An 18,908-nucleotide genomic window follows, 5' to 3' on the forward strand; every position below is an offset into this window, starting at 1 on the left:
ACTATAAATTGTAAACTGAGACATGATGTTAAATGGGTTAAAGCTACCAAATTATCCCTTACCATCCTGAAGACAAACTTTATGTTATTTAGAAACACTTTGCAAAATCTACCTGGAGACATCCTTTTGGACGACACTCCTCTAAATAGGGTCTCTTCAACCAAATGTTTAGGTCTCATGATTGACGATAAATTGAAATGGAACATTCATATTCAAAATATATCCAAAACTATATCCGGGAATATTGGTATAATGAATAAAATAAGAAACTTTTTCTCCAAAATTAAAACTTTTTACACTATATTCCTCCCTAATACTTCCCTACCTGAATTATGGAATAATGACATGGGGGTAACGCCAACAAATATCTTAGAGACAAAATTCTCATCTTACAAAAGAACATTATGAGAATTATACATAATGCTCCTCGTTCTCATACTAACAATTTATTTTACAAGTCGAATATTTTATAACTTCCAGATCTATTTCTTTTTCAAACAGGGCAATTCATGTACAAATTGAGTTCAAACGAGTTCCCAAACATATTAATTAAAATGTTTACAAAAAATAACGCCATTCACAATTACCCAACAAGACAATCCCTCCGTTTTCACCTTCCCCGTACCCGCACTCAACTTGCACAAAAAAAATGTTTTACGGTCCTAAATACCGGAATACACTCAGTCACGATATCATTAACTCCGTTAGTCTGAACTGTTTTAACATGTTTAAAATCAAGCTAAAAAAGCACATTCTCGAATCTTTTAGAGTAAGTCCAAATTGAGCGCTCAGGACCCAACTTCTCTCTTTCTCTCTCTCTCCTTTCCTCTATGTCCTTCCCTTTCATCTGCCATCACCCTTATTCCCCCCCCCCCTTCATTCTCTTTCATCCACACAGATGCACCAGTCTTTCTTCTCGGTTACATTTCTTTTCACTTTCATCCATCATTTCTGTACTCCATCCGTCACAATAGCATTTTTAGGATTTTTTTTCTCGTTCTTGCATTTTCATACTTATACATACAAACCTGTCTTTTAACTTATTCTTTGAGGAATCCACACTCAACAAGCCCTGCTTTTTAGTGGATCCCTCCATTTCCTCAAAATTTATTTAAATAGTAAAGATGAATAAAAGAAATAATATGAAAACATTTTTAGCATGAATAGTCTGCAGTTATTATTATGATTATCTAGTTCATCGTTTATATCATTATTATTATGATTATATTGTTTCGTGTCTATTGTAAATATTTATTTATCTATGCCATATTGCCATACTGTACACACTTGCATATTCCTTTATATCTTTGTAATGATTTCTTTTGCTGTTAAATTGATTTGAGTTGAAATGAAAATAAACCAACTGAACTGAACAACCAACTGAACTAATAACCATTTGCTAAAATGGACGTCAAAGTCATTATCATTTAAGTTACTGTATATAGAGTTATTTTGCATTGTTCTTTTTTGTAAGGTACCACAGCGAAATAATATTCATATCACATGTCATTGTTTTACAAATTAAAAAGATTTCTATTGATGGTATTAATCTCGAAAGGAATGAATCAACTCGATTACATAATCTAGCTAGGTTTCTTTGTCTTCTACCTTTTCTCATTGACCTGACAATAAAGGGATTTGATCCTGATTACAGCCAGTCAATCTTCCTACATGACGAGTTCTTCCATGAGAGTGCAAGACTTGTTTTATCCTCATACAAATAGGTCATACATAAAAAGAACTACAAAGCATAGATATAAAATAAAATCGACATAGAAATCTGAAATCAATACAAGTATCATCCTGCATCATTACCACTAAAATTCCCAGCTACATCCTGGCGGAGCCTTGTGCCCCTGTGCTTGCTGCCCCGTTCACCGACAATGGACGTCAAAGTTATTATCATTTAAAGAGTTATTATAAGACATTTTGAGTCATTTTGTATTGTTCTAATGCATTTAGCATAACAATTTTATCGAATTCCGTTGTTTTTCAGATCCAAACGATTTCTATTGTTAGTAGTAATCTCAAGAGTAATGACCCAACTGCATCACGTGATCTAGCCAGGTTTCTCTGTCTTCTCCCTTGTCTCACCGAACTGACAATAAAGGGATTTGATACTGATTACGGGCGTCCTTCATTCTTTCTACATGACCAGTTCTATTATGAGATTGCAACACTAGCTACAACCTCAAAGGTAATTCTAATATTCTAATTGAATCCTATTCAATGAACGATACTTTAAGTCAAAACAACGTCGATGATGAATGTGTCAATCTAATATTCTAGTGATATGATATAGGAATGACCATGTCTGATCATTTCATATTTTCCATCAGTACAGAAAGCATTGAGTTTTGTATCAAACCATAATAACCAATATCCTAAAATTGACGTCAAATTCATTATCATTTAAGTTATATAAAAATGTTTTGCATTGGTTTTTTTTTGAAAGTCAGCACAGTGCAATAACATTTTATCGTATGTCATTGTTTTACAAATTAAAAAGATTTCTATTGATGGTATTAATCTCGAAAGGAATGAATCAACTCGATTACATAATCTAGCTAGGTTTCTTTGTCTTCTACCTTTTCTCATTGACCTGACAATAAAGGGATTTGATCCTGATTACAGCCAGTCAATCTTCCTACATGACGAGTTCTTCCATGAGAGTGCAAGACTTGTTTTATCCTCATACAAATAGGTCATACATAAAAAGAACTACAAAGCATAGATATAAAATAAAATCGACATAGAAATCTGAAATCAATACAAGTATCATCCTGCATCATTACCACTAAAATTCCCAGCTACATCCTGGCGGAGCCTTGTGCCCCTGTGCTTGCTGCCCCTTTCACCAACTATGGACGTCAAACTCATTATCCTTTAAAAAGTTAGTATAAGACATTTTGAGTCATTTTGTATTGTTCTAATGCATTTAGCATAACAATTTTATCGAATTCCGTTGTTTTTCAGATCCAAGCGATTTCTATTGATATTAATCTCAAGAGTAATGACCCAACTGCATCGCGTGATCTAGCCAGGTTTCTCTGTCTTCTACCTTGTCTCACCGAACTGACAATAAAAGGATATGATCCTGATTACGATTCATCATTCTTTCTACATGACCAGTTCTATCATGAGATTGCAAGACTAGCGTCAACCTCAAAGGTAATTCTAATATTCTAATTGAATCCTATTCAATGAACGATACTTTAAGTCAAAACAACGTCGACGATGAATGTGTCAATCTAATATTCTAGTGATATGATATAGGAATGACCATGTCTGATCATTTCATATTTTCCATCAGTACAGAAAGCATTGAGTTTCGTATCAAACCATAATAACCAATATCCTAAAATTGACGTCAAATTCATTATCATTTAAGTTATATAAAGTTATTTTGCATTGTTTTTTTTTTTGGAAGTCAGCACAGCGCAATAACATTTTGTTCATATGTCATTGTTTTACAAATTAAAAAGATTTATATTGATTGTATTTATCTCGAAAGGAATGATTCAACTCATTTACCTGATTTAGCTAGGTTTCTTTGTCTTCTACCTTGTCTCACTGACCTGACAATAAAGGGATTTGATCCTGATTACAGCCAATCACTCTTCCTACATGACGAGTTCTACCATGAGATTGCAAGATGTTTTATCCTCATACAAATAGTTCATACATATAAACAACTGCAAAGCATAGATATAAAATAAAATCGACATAGAAATCTGAAATCAATACAAGTATCATCCTGCATCATTACCACTAAAATTCCCAGCTACATCCTGGCGGAGCCTTGTGCCCCTGTGCTTGCTGCCCCGTTCACCGACAATGGACGTCAAAGTTATTATCCTTTAAAGAGTTATTATAAGACATTTCGAGTCATTTTGTATTGTTGTTATGCATTTAGCATAACAATTTTATCAAATTCCGTTGTTTTTCAGATCCAAACGATTTCTATTGATAATATTAATCTCAAGAGTAATGACCCAACTGCATCGCGTGATCTAGCCAGGTTTCTCTGTCTTCTACCTTGTCTCACCGAACTGACAATAAAGGGAATTGATCCTGATTACGGTTCATCCTTTCTACATGACCAGTTCTATTATGAGATTGCAACACTAGCTTCAACCTCAAAGGTAATTCTAATATTCTAATTGAATCCTATTCAATGAACGATACTTTAAGTCAAAACAACGTCGACGATGAATGTGTCAATCTAATATTCTAGTGATTTCATATAGGAATGACCATGTCTGATCATTTCATATTTTCCATCAGTACGGAAAGTATTATTGAGTTTCGTATCAAAGCATAATAACCAATATGCTAAAATTGACGTCAAATTCATTATCATTTAAGTTATATAAAGTTATTTTGCATTGTTTTTTTTTTGGAAGTCAGCACAGCGCAATAACATTTTGTTCATATGTCATTGTTTTACAAATTAAAAAGATTTATATTGATTGTATTTATCTCGAAAGGAATGATTCAACTCATTTACCTGATTTAGCTAGGTTTCTTTGTCTTCTACCTTGTCTCACTGACCTGACAATAAAGGGATTTGATCCTGATTACAGCCAATCACTCTTCCTACATGACGAGTTCTACCATGAGATTGCAAGATGTTTTATCCTCATACAAATAGTTCATACATATAAACAACTACAAAGCATAGATATAAAATAAAATCGACATAGAAATCTGAAATCAATACAAGTATCATCCTGCATCATTACCACTAAAATTCCCAGCTACATCCTGGCGGAGCCTTGTGCCCCTGTGCTTGCTGCCCCGTTCACCGACAATGGACGTCAAAGTTATTATCCTTTAAAGAGTTATTATAAGACATTTCGAGTCATTTTGTATTGTTGTTATGCATTTAGCATAACAATTTTATCAAATTCCGTTGTTTTTCAGATCCAAACGATTTCTATTGATAATATTAATCTCAAGAGTAATGACCCAACTGCATCGCGTGATCTAGCCAGGTTTCTCTGTCTTCTACCTTGTCTCACCGAACTGACAATAAAGGGATTTGATCCTGATTACGGTTCATCCTTTCTACATGACCAGTTCTATTATGAGATTGCAACACTAGCTTCAACCTCAAAGGTAATTCTAATATTCTAATTGAATCCTATTCAATGAACGATACTTTAAGTCAAAACAACGTCGACGATGAATGTGTCAATCTAATATTCTAGTGATATGATATAGGAATGACCATGTCTGATCATTTCATATTTTCCATCAGTACGGAAAGCATTGAGTTTCGTATCAAACCATAATAACCAATATCCTAAAATTGACGTCAAATTCATTATCATTTAAGTTATATAAAAATGTTTTGCATTGTTTTTGTCTCACCTGCGAAGCAAAGTGAGACTATAGGCGCCGCTTTTCCGACGGCGGCGGCGGCGGTGGCGGCGGCGGCGGCGGCGGCGTCAACATCAAATCTTAACCTGAGGTTAAGTTTTTGAAATGATGTCATAACTTAGAAAGTATATGGACCTAGTTCATAAAACTTGGCCATAAGGTTAATCAAGTATCACTGAACATCCTGCATGAGTTTCACGTCACATGACCAAGGTCAAAGGTCATTTAGGGTCAATGAACTTTGGCCGAATTGGGGATATCTGTTGAATTCCCATCATAACTTTGAAAGTTTATGGATCTGATTAATGAAACTTGGACATAATAGTAATCAAGCATCACTGAACATTTTGTGCAAGTTTCAGGTCTCATGATTAAGGTCAAAGGTCATTTAGGGTCAATGAACTTTGGCCGAATCAGGGGTATCTGTTGAATTACCATCATAACTTTGAAAGTTTATTGGTCTAGTTCATTGAACTTGGACATTAGAGTAATCAAGTATCACTGAACATCCTGTGCTCATTTCAGGTCACATGACCAAGGTCAAAGGTCAATGAACTTTGGCCGAATTGGGTGTACCTGTTGAATTACCATCATAACTTTGAATGTTTATGGATCTGATTCATGAAACTTGTACATAAGAGTAATCAAGTATCACTGAACATCCTGTGCTCATTTCAGGTCACATGACCAAGGTCAAAGGTCAATGAACTTTGGCCGAATTGGGTGTATCTGTTGAATTACCATCATAACTTTGAATGTTTATGGATCTGATTCATGAAACTTGTACATAAGAGTAATCAAGTATCACTGAACATCCTGTGCGAGTTTCAGGTCACATGATCAAGGTCAAAGGTCATGTAAGGTCAATGAACTTTGGCCATGTTGGGGTTTTTTGTTGAATAACAATCATATCTCTGTAAGTTTATTGGTCTAGTTCATAAAAAGTGGTCTAGTTCATTAAACTTGGACATAAGAGTAACCATGTATCACTGAACATCTTGTGCGAGTTAGAGTAGTATTCATAGTCAGCACTGCTGCTATATTGAACCGCGTGATGCAGGTGAGACGGCCAGAGGCATTCCACTTGTTTTTTGGAAGTCAGCACAGCGCAATAACATTTTGTTCATATGTCATTGTTTTACAAATTAAAAAGATTTATATTGATTGTATTTATCTCGAAAGGAATGATTCAACTCATTTACCTGATTTAGCTAGGTTTCTTTGTCTTCTACCTTGTCTCACTGACCTGACAATAAAGGGATTCGATCCTGATTACAGCCAATCACTCTTCCTACATGACGAGTTCTACCATGAGATTGCAAGATGTTTTATCCCCATACAAATAGTTCATACATATAAACAACTACAAAGCATAGATATAAAATAAAATCGACATAGAAATCTGAAATCAATACAAGTATCATCCTGCATCATTACCACTAAAATTCCCAGGTACGTCTTGGCGGAGCCTTGTGCCCCATTGCTTGCTGCCCCGTTCACCGACAATGGACGTCAAAGTTATTATCCTTTAAAGAGTTATTATAAGACATTTCTAGTCATTTGGTATTGTTGTTATGCATTTAGCATAACAATTTTATCGAATTCCGTTGTTTTTCAGATCCAAACGATTTCTTTGTCTTCTACCTCGTCTCACTGACCTGACAATAAAGGGATTTGATCCTGATTACAGCCAATCAATCTTCCTTCATGACGAGTTCTTCCATGAGAGTGCAAGACTTGTTTTATCCTCATACAAATAGTTCATACACATAAACAACTACAAAGCATAGATATAAAATAAAGTCGACATAGAAATCTGAAATCAATACAAGTATCATCCTGCATCATTACCACTAAAATTCCCAGCTACATCCTGGCGGAGCCTTGTGCCCCTGTGCTTGCTGCCCCGTTCACCGACAATGGACGTCAAAGTTATTATCCTTTAAAGAGTTATTATAAGACATTTCGAGTCATTTTGTATTGTTGTTATGCATTTAGCATAACAATTTTATCAAATTCCGTTGTTTTTCAGATCCAAACGATTTCTATTGATAATATTAATCTCAAGAGTAATGACCCAACTGCATCGCGTGATCTAGCCAGGTTTCTCTGTCTTCTCCCTTGTCTCACCGAACTGACAATAAAGGGATTTGATCCTGATTACGGGCGCCCTTCATTCTTTCTACATGACCAGTTCTATTATGAGATTGCAACACTAGCTTCAACCTCAAAGGTAATTCTAATATTCTAATCGAATCCCATTCAATAAACGATACTTTCAGTCAAAACAACGTTGATGATGAATGTGTCAATCTTATATTCTAGTGATATGATATAGGAATGACCATTTCTTATCATTTCATATTTCCAATCAGTACGGCTAGTATTATGAAGTTTCGTATGAATCTATAATAGTGAGATGTTAGTAATATGCTTACAATCAAAATCTTAATAAAACGTATTTCAGCTTTTTTCACAACCAAGATCTAAATGATATATATCTCAGATTATTCATAATTAGTTTTTAATGAGATACATTTCTGGTTATTCACCATCAAGATCGTATTGGAATATATTGTTAATTGATTACTACCAACATCTATAATGCAGTTTAATCACAACCAGGATCTTATTGAAATGTATTTTCATTTAATTTTATTTTTTTACTTTTACAACCGAGATGTGTATGGTAGATTGATAACAACCAGGATCTAATTGTAGATTGATCAAAGCGAATATCTAACATGTCTAATGGCATTATTCACTGCCAGTATCTTATTATAGATTGAACACAGTCCCCGGGGGGGGGGGGCCACTTACATTGACGAGTTGATACCATGCGCGACCCCAAAAAAAACACGTAAAAAGGATGTCTTTTTCACGATGGGGCGCGTTACGTACGTAACGTGATAAGGGTATCAAAAACACAAAAATAAGGAAAAAAGGGTATCTATTTCGATAAGAAAATTACGTGTTTAGGGTCGAATTTGCGAGGATGATAAAACAAAATTAAAATGTTTTATAAAGGATGTCCTTTTTGCCCCAACACTTCGTGTTTAGAGTCCGATTTGCGCGAGGTGTAGAAGGTGGGGTCGTACTAAACCAAATAAGGTAAAGCCGACGACCGAAGGACCCGTAACAATAAAACATTCCTGTACTTGTTTAGAAGTTCATTTCAGGGAATATTTGCCAAGAGTATCGTTTTGTTACCATTACTTGTTAAGGGTAGGGTTTCACTCGCCAATACTTGTTAGGGGGTGCATTTTCAGAATATGGAAATTACGTGTTTAGGGTGCTTTTCGAGACCCCATGGTCGCGCATGGTATCCACTCGTGAATGGAAGTGCCCCCCCCCCCCCGGACACAGTCAATATTGATCCAAACCAGGCTCTTGAATGTGGATTTATTACAATTAAGATCTATATTGTAGTTTGATCACTACTAGATCTTGATGTGATGCATTATTATTAGTAATTGTTCGCAACCAAGATCTGTATTGCAGTTTAATTACAACTAAGATTGTTCACATTGAAGATCGATCTCATCCAGGCTCTTTGAATAATGTGGATTTATTATAATAAAGATCTACATCGTAGATTGATCACAAGTGAGATCTTGATGTGATGCATTATCATTTTTGATTGTTCACAACCAAGATCTTTATTGTAGTTTAATCACAACTAAGATCTAAAATACTTGGTTCACAACCTGGAGTTTATTTAGATGCACTATAAAGATGGTTCACAACCAAGATCTTTATTGTAGTTTGATCACAACTAAGATCTAAAATACTTGGTTCACAACCTGGAGTTTATTTAGATGCATTATATAGATGGTTCACAACCAAGATCTTTTCGAGATTTTCTGTAAATTTTCCACAGCCAATATGTAATTGAGAAATATCTTGGATTGTCCACAATCAAGTTCAATTGAAATATATCGTATGATTTGTGGCGCTCTCATTGTAGTCCTGGATGTACTTTAATATTATAATTTGATGCCTTTTTGGACTAAGATAACATAAATCCAATCAGCATTTTAAATGCATTGTACATGTCATAGATGCCATAGAAAATACTGCATTTGCTTGTCAGCATTATCATGTTTTACTCATGCTTAAATCTATTCACGAATTCACTTGTCATGCTTGTGAACACAATGCGTGACGTATTCAGGAATCTAAAATAAATTCTTTGCTCTGCTTTTACAGCTTTAATTATTATTAATATATTCCGTCTCATTGAGTGACCAAATGTCTAATTAGAATCAAATATGTACGATCATCTGAATTTTTTGAACAGTTAATTACAGAGACTCCTGTAAATACCCACCCCCTTCCAAACACAAATAAATGTGTATGTTCATTATGACTCTAATCACGCTTCCCCAAACTTGATTTTATTTGCTTGCATAGATACTGAGTAGGCCATTACATTTTTTTGAATAGCATTTCTCGTGACATCATACTCATCTAATTTCTATTTCTGGCTCTTTGTTTACAATTTTGTTCAAGCAGGTTCCTACTAATTATGCAGAATAATACCAAAGGGAACTTCTAAAATAGCTTAGTCTATACAAGCAGGGGTTAACCACCGCCGTTTCACAATTTCGCTTATCTCAAACATGCTCTACTTAAATGTTATGTTTTCATTTCATGTCATGTTTTCTTTTATTTCTTTTTCCCATATCATTGTCTCCTTCTCATCACTTAGTTATATCTCACTACACACATGCATTGCACTATCTAGTCCCTATTTCCAAATGTTGGGATCATTATCTGGCTTGCTCAATTTGAATTTGAAAGTATTTATAACTAAAAATATTTATGTAGTATTGGGATTCGTTCCTCAGTCTCTCTTGCGTTAGCAACAGAATTTCCTTTCAATTCTATTGACGACGACGAGTTTTTGTTCCAGCTTCATGCAGATAGGAAAATCACTAGAGCTATACATAATCCCGAATACGACAACAGCATCTCTTATGATTAAAACACAAACTCAGAAGAGTTGTCCCTTAACTTTGATGACAATGACCCAGTACAACAGTTTACTTCATCTAAATACTATACGGTAAATGAATACAAATCAAATAGTTTGAACAATGTAAATGAAACCACGTTTCTTTTGCACTGTATGTTCATTATTATTCTAATCACGCTTCTCCAAACTTGATTTTATTTGCTTGCATAGATACTGAGCAGGCCATTACAATTTTTTGAATAGCATTTCTCGGGATATCATACTTATCTAATTTCTATTATTGGCTATTTGTTTACAATTTTGTTCAAGCAGGTTCCTACCAATCATGCAGAAATTCGTAAATACCAATTGGAACTTCTAAAATAGCTTAATCTATACACAAGCAGGAGTTAACCCACCGCCGTTTCACAATTTCGCTTATCTCAAATGCTCTATTTAAATGTTATGTTTTCATTTCATGTCATGTTTCCTCTATTTCTTTCTATTTTATTTTTTTGACTGATTTGAGTAGGTATGGGTGTAAACATTTAGCAAAAAAAAGTTAGGAGGAATACGGGTTTGGGAAAGTGTTTTTTTCAAGGTCAAAGGTCAATGACCTTTTCATATATACTGTATAATGGTATCTCCGAGATGGAAAGGGGCAGGTTGGTGATAATGGTGTCAACATGCACAGATTCTTACCAGAATATCAAATGAAATAAAATTAAGTACCTAAAATGCTCATTCACGCATGTAATTCAAGGTCACAGCCTTTCAAAGGTCAATGACCTTATTTTACATTACATACCATATACGGTATAATGGTATCTGAGATGAAATGACGCAGGTTGGTGATCTTGGTGTCAAAATGCAGAGGTTCTTACAAGAAGATCAAATAAAATAAAATTAAGTAACCAGAATGCGTATTAATCCATGAAGTTCAAGGTCCTTTCAAAGGTCAATGACATTTTTTATATTATATACCATATACAGTATAATGGTATCTCTGAGATGAAAAGGTGCATGTTGTTGATCTTGGTTTCAAAATGCAGAGGTTCTTACAAGAAGATCAAATAAAATAAAATTAAGTACACAGAATGCATTTTAATCCATAAAGTTCAAGGTCAAAGGTCAATGACCTTTTTACATAGGCTATGTATCGTATAATGGTATCTCTGAGAGAAAACGCTGCATGTTGGTGATCTTGGTGTCAAACAGCAATTTTTTAAAGAAGATATAAAGGCATAAAATAATCATAATTTTTTATCCTTCACCTTTGATATCCAAAGTTACAGGTCAAAAGTTAGTAAATATTTATATATCCATGCATGATTCCCCCCAAAAAAGAAATCAATCCATGATATTCACATTTTATTTGTGAATAATAGAAAGATAGCTATTTGTAATGAAAACTTGGATGTTTAATAATTTCACTCTGAAATAAGGATAAATAATGGCCATGAAAAATATGTCTAGGGGTTAGAGGTCAATCAACAATGTCAATAACGTCAGGGAATTTAAGTAAATAGGTCGATAACTTGATTGTGGCATGTAGGTATATAGTGATTCTGATGGGAAAAGACTGACCTGCGTGAAAAATAAACACAAATTTAATAGTTGATTCCTTTACCAATGATGATGTCAAATACAAGTTCGAGGTGAAATTGAGATCAAATAGCACTTTTTAATATATATTGTAGTAATGCATTGCCAAAAGTGTAAAAAAAAGATCATGTACGAGAAATGGCGGAAGTTGTCTAAAGTAGCAGTATTTAGATATGCATTTTAGAAATCTAAACCAAGGTACTAATTTCTCTGTAGCAATATGTCACTAGCATCAAATGCTACAATCAATACTATAAACTATAACTTAATCTGTAAATGGAAAGGATAGGCCTAGCTCTTATGGCAAGCATCATCCAATAATATTTTCATATAGCCAGGGACAATGATGAAGAATTGAAATAAGGCAATCATTAGAGCTGTAGCTTTTGTCATAGTAAATGCTTCAGCAAAGAGTAATTAAACTTTTGAAAACCTTCTGACATTTTCAGGACTTTGATCTGGCCCGTTCAATGAAAGCCTAACGTTCTGTAAGGGTGTATCAGACCAGGATCTATATTATTACTGATATATTGCACAGCTTGATTCTCAAGAACTAGAAGTGGTGCTGTAGGAGTTTTGTTAGGTCAATGGAAGTGTACTTGTAAACTATTATCTCCTTTTGAATTTCATTATTATATGCCTAATTTGTGCATGATTATAATCAGTTGTTCTGGACCAGAATACATGATCCTTGTACAAACTGATACCTAATAGAAATAGCATCATGGGTGACGTACGGCATAGAGCAGATATGAAGTTTTGTCCTGCAGCATTAGCATCTCAAGAGATTCTGGCACCTCGCAATGAGTGGTAATTAATAATAATACGAGAATTCATCTTTGTTGAAGTTGAGATACATGCCATTTACTGTGACAAAAGTTGCAGCTCTAATTATGGTCTTTATTTCATCTTCATCATCATTCTTCTGCTGTTTGGAAATGCTCTCAGATGATGCTAGCTGTGACATGAGAGTTAGACCTGTATCCTATTCATTTTCAGAAGATTAAGCTAATAGTTTATAGTATTTATTATAGCAATGAGGCGAGTGGCCTATCATTCGAGAGAAAAAGACAATACAACCTTGATTTAGATATTATGATGCATTAAATGCTGCTACTTAAGATAAAAATCATTTCAAATTATATACTTCATTTTATTTTTTTTATTTTTTTTTATTTTGGTGTTTAATCTTCTTGTACAAATCATTGCATTTTGGCACCAAGATCACTAACCTGCGATTTTTTATCTCAGAGATACCATTATCATTATCATTATGTGAAAAGGACATTGAACTTTGTCCTTGAATTTTAAGGGTGAATGTGCATTTTCGATGCTTAATTTTAGTTTATTTAATCTTCCTGTAAGAATCTTTGTATTTTGACTCCAAGAACACCAACCTGCGCCGTTTTATCTTAGAGATAATATTATCATAAAAGGTCATTGACCTTTGGCTTTATATTTTATGGGTGAATATGCATTCTATGTCCTTAATTTTATTTTATTTGATCTTCTGATCAGAATCTGTACATTTTGACACCATGATCACCAACCTGTTCCTGTTCATCTTAGAGATACCATTATGCAGTATGGTATATATAAAATGTAAAAAGGTCATTGACCTTTTAAAAGGCTTTGATCTTGAATTTCATCGGTGAATGAGCATTGTAGGTACTTGATTTGATTTTATTTGATCTTGTAAGAATCTGTGCATTTTGACACCAAGATCACCAACCTGCGTCATTTCATCTCAGAGAAACCATTATACCGTATATGGTATGTAATGTAAAAAAAGTAATTGACCTTCGAAAAGCTTTGACCTTGAATTTTATCGGTGAATGTGCATTCTAGGTAATTATTTTTTTATATTCTGGTAAGAATTAGTGCATTTTGACACCATTATCACCAACCTGGGCCTTTCCATCTCGGAGATACCATTATAAAGTATATATGAAAAGGTCATTGAACTTTGACCTTGAAAAAAACACTTTCCCCAACCCGTATTCCTCCTTACTTTTTTTGGTAAATGTTCACACATATACCTACTCAAATCAGTCAAAAAACCATTTCCAATAATTTTATTCCAGATTGGCTATTTTGGGGTCTAATTTAGGGATACTATTCTCTCATATCATTGTCTCCTTCTCATCACTTCGGTATATCTCACTACACACATGCATTGCCCTATCTAGTCCCTATTTCCAAATGTTGGGATCGTTATCTGGCTTGCTCAATTGGAATTTGAAAGTATTTATTACTAAACTTATTTATGTATTATTGGGATTCGTTTCCTAGTCTCTCTTGCGTTAGCAAGGGAATTTCCTTTCAATTCTATTGACGACGACGACTTTTTGTTCCAGCTTCATGCAGATAGGAAAATCACTAGAGCTATAAATAATCCCGAATACGACAACAGCATCTCTTATGACTTAAACACAAACTCAGAAGAGTTGCCCCTTAACTTTGATGACAATGACCCAGTACAACAGTTTGCTTCATCTAACTACTATACGGTAAATGAATACAAATCAAATGTAAATGAAAACACGTTTCTTTTATACTTAAATATACGGAGCCTGAACAAGAAATTTAATCAGCTTGATCTATTTCTAGAACATTTTAATTCACACAATAGCCCTATTATTGGTCTTACTGAAACGTTGCTCCAACACTCTAGTAACTCTCTCTTGAATATTGATAATTATTATTTACTCACAAACAACAGACACAATAGACCAGGAGGCGGTGTTGGTATGTATATACCGAACCGACTAGATTACTCTTGTTTAAAAAATCTTACCCACATGAATGACAGTCTTGAATCACTTTTTATAGAGGTTAAAAATAAACACAGTAGGAATGTTATAGTAGGGGGATTTACCGCCCTCCACAGTGTCCCCATTATGATTTCTTTAAGAGATATCCAAAACATTTTACAAAGTCCAATTATTCAAAATAAACTCTTTTTTTTTAATGGGTGACTTCAATGCCAATTTGTTGCAGTCCAATGCTCAAGGATTTCCTCATGATTTTCTTGAAATGATTCTTTGGGCTTCTTTTTTATCTACCACAACTAAACCTACGAGAGTAACAGACCGATCTTCCACATTAATTGATAACATTTTTACTAATATGCAAGATATGCCTTTAGAATCACGAATCGTTATTTCTGATATATCTGACCATTGCCATATTTTTTGTAGAACTTCTCTTTTTTTCTGGACTTTTCCAAGGCTTTCGATACAATTAACCATGATATCCTATTGGTAAAGTTGGCACACTATGGTGTTAGAGGCAAAGCCTAGGAATGGTTCAGGAATTATTTATCGAATAGAAAATAATTTGTACAAATAGATAATCACAGTTCTGCATTGCGACCAATAAATTGTGGAGTTTCGCAGGGTAGTTTACTGGGTCCCTTGTTTTTTTTTATAATATACATAAATGACTTGTATAAATCATCAGATGTTCTATCTTTCATATTATTTGCAGACGATTCGACCTTATTTCATTCTCATGCGAACCAAAATACACCATTGTCTACTATAAATTGTAAACTGAGACATGATGTTAAATGGGTTAAAGCTACCAAATTATCCCTTACCATCCTGAAGACAAACTTTATGTTATTTAGAAACACTTTGCAAAATCTACCTGGAGACATCCTTTTGGACGACACTCCTCTAAATAGGGTCTCTTCAACCAAATGTTTAGGTCTCATGATTGACGATAAATTGAAATGGAACATTCATATTCAAAATATATCCAAAACTATATCCGGGAATATTGGTATAATGAATAAAATAAGAAACTTTTTCTCCAAAATTAAAACTTTTTACACTATATTCCTCCCTAATACTTCCCTACCTGAATTATGGAATAATGACATGGGGGTAACGCCAACAAATATCTTAGAGACAAAATTCTCATCTTACAAAAGAACATTATGAGAATTATACATAATGCTCCTCGTTCTCATACTAACAATTTATTTTACAAGTCGAATATTTTATAACTTCCAGATCTATTTCTTTTTCAAACAGGGCAATTCATGTACAAATTGAGTTCAAACGAGTTCCCAAACATATTAATTAAAATGTTTACAAAAAATAACGCCATTCACAATTACCCAACAAGACAATCCCTCCGTTTTCACCTTCCCCGTACCCGCACTCAACTTGCACAAAAAAAAATGTTTTACGGTCCTAAATACCGGAATACACTCAGTCACGATATCATTAACTCCGTTAGTCTGAACTGTTTTAACATGTTTAAAATCAAACTAAAAAAGTACATTCTCGAATCTTTTAGAGTAAGTCCAAATTGAGCGCTCAGGACCTAACTTCTCTCTTTCTCTCTCTCTTCTTTCCTCTATGTCCTTCCCTTTCATCTGCCATCACCCTTATTTCTTTCTTTTCACTTTCATCCATCATTTCTGTACTCCATCCGTCACAATAGCATTTTTAGGATTTTTTTTCTCGTTCTTTCATTTTCATACTTATACCTACAAACCTGTCTTTTAACTTATTCTTTGAGGAATCCACACTCAACAAGCCCTGCTTTTTAGTGGATCCCTCCATTTCCTCAAAATTTATTTAAATAGTAAAGATGAATAAAAGAAATAATATGAAAACATTTTTAGCATGAATAGTCTGCAGTTATTATTATGATTATCTAGTTCATTGTTGATATCATTATTATTATGATTATATTGTTTCGTGTCTATTGTAAATATTTATTTATCTATGCCATATTGCCATACTGTACACACTTGCATATTCCTTTATATCTTTGTAATGATTTCTTTTGCTGTTAAATTGATTTGAGTTGAAATGAAAATAAACCAACTGAACTGAACAACCAACTGAACTAATAACCATTTGCTAAAATGGACGTCAAAGTCATTATCATTTAAGTTACTGTATATAGAATTATTTTGCATTGTTCTTTTTTGTAAGGTACCACAGCGAAATAATATTCATATCACATGTCATTGTTTTACAAATTAAAAAGATTTCTATTGATGGTATTAATCTCGAAAGGAATGAATCAACTCGATTACATAATCTAGCTAGGTTTCTTTGTCTTCTACCTTTTCTCATTGACCTGACAATAAAGGGATTTGATCCTGATTACAGCCAGTCAATCTTCTTACATGACGAGTTCTTCCATGAGAGTGCAAGACTTGTTTTATCCTCATACAAATAGGTCATACATAAAAAGAACTACAAAGCATAGATATAAAATAAAATCGACATAGAAATCTGAAATCAATACAAGTATCATCCTGCATCATTACCACTAAAATTCCCAGCTACATCCTGGCGGAGCCTTGTGCCCCTGTGCTTGCTGCCCCGTTCACCGACAATGGACGTCAAAGTTATTATCCTTTAAAGAGTTATTATAAGACATTTTGAGTCATTTTGTATTGTTCTAATGCATTTAGCATAACAATTTTATCGAATTCCGTTGTTTTTCAGATCCAAACGATTTCTATTGTTAGTAGTAATCTCAAGAGTAATGACCCAACTGCATCGCGTGATCTAGCCAGGTTTCTCTGTCTTCTACCTTGTCTCACCGAACTGACAATAAAAGGATATGATCCTGATTACGATTCATCATTCTTTCTACATGACCAGTTCTATCATGAGATTGCAACACTAGCTTCAAACTCAAAGGTAGTTCTAAAATATTCTAATTAAATCCTATTCAATGAACGATACTTTCAGTCAAAACAACGTCGACGATGAATGTGTCAATCTAATATTCTAGTGATTTGATATAGGAGTGACTATGTCTTATCATTTCATGTTTCCCATCAGTACGGGAAGTATTATGGAGTTTGTATCAAACCATAATAACCATTTTGGTAAAATGGACGTCAAATTCATTATGATTTAAGTTATGTAAAGTTACTTTGCATCGTTTTTTTTGGGGGGGTTAGCACAGCGCAATAACATTTTTATCAAATGTCATTGTTTTACAAATTAAAAAGATTGATATTGATCGTATTAATCTCGAAAGGAATGATTCAACTTGATTACATGATCTAGCTAGGTTTCTTTTTCTTCTACCTTGTCTCAGTGACCTGACAATAAAAGGAATTTGATCCTGATTACAGCCAATCACTTGTTTTATATGACTAGTTCTACCATGAGGGTGCATGATTTGTTTTATCCTCATACAAATCGTTCATACATGTAAAACAACTACAAAGCTTAGATATAAAACTAAATTGACATATAAATCTGAAATCAATACAAGTGTCATCCTGCATCATTACCACTAAAGTTCCCAGCTACATCCTAGCGGAGCCTGGTGCCCCTGTGCTTGCTGCCCCGTTCACCGACAATGGACGTCAAATTTATTATCCTTTAAAGAGTTATAAGATATATTTAACATAACATTTTTCTATCATATATTACATTAAGAAATGTGCATTTAACATGATGGTATAATTTTGAAATAGTTATTTATTTTACAATTAATTTAACGTTCGATCAGAGGGACATTTTTTGGACCAGATTATGACTTGATTATGGCGTCATTTACTGACCAATCTACGACAAAAAAATTTGCATGTTTATATGACCACAGTATGACGTGATTATGACATCATTTATTTACCAATCGACGACGAGGAAATTTGCGTTTTTATTTGACCAAATTATGACGTGATTATGACATCAATTATGTTTGCCAATCAAAGGGAAATTTACAATTTCGTTTTCAAAGCGCATATTAGTTGCTATTTTTCAAACTTGCCATGTTAACAAGGCTATTTTCTATTTAGAAAAAACGTAAAATAATAATAAAATAAAGTAAAATAGTACATGAAAACAAAAATAGGAAATTATGTAATCTTTAAAAAGCTCCAAAAGCAGTGGCAAAAATAAAGTGTTGTATATAAAATTGTGTATTTAAATTGGATTGTAAACTGTATTGATGTGACTCAACTGTATTG

The 18,908-nt window shown here is 33.8% G+C and overlaps 1 long non-coding RNA gene across 1 annotated transcript; it reads left to right on the top strand.

The window, feature by feature from the left end:
• Positions 1 to 4,069: 4,069 nt before the first annotated feature.
• Positions 4,070 to 17,570, top strand: LOC121416786. Its single transcript, XR_005970252.1, has 4 exons — positions 4,070 to 4,145; positions 4,927 to 5,121; positions 7,418 to 7,618; positions 17,425 to 17,570. It is a non-coding gene; the product is annotated as an uncharacterized LOC121416786 (long non-coding RNA).
• Positions 17,571 to 18,908: the final 1,338 nt, after the last annotated feature.

Source organism: Lytechinus variegatus, chromosome 6, assembly GCF_018143015.1.
Source record: "Lytechinus variegatus isolate NC3 chromosome 6, Lvar_3.0, whole genome shotgun sequence".
NCBI classification, from domain to species: domain Eukaryota; kingdom Metazoa; phylum Echinodermata; class Echinoidea; order Temnopleuroida; family Toxopneustidae; genus Lytechinus; species Lytechinus variegatus.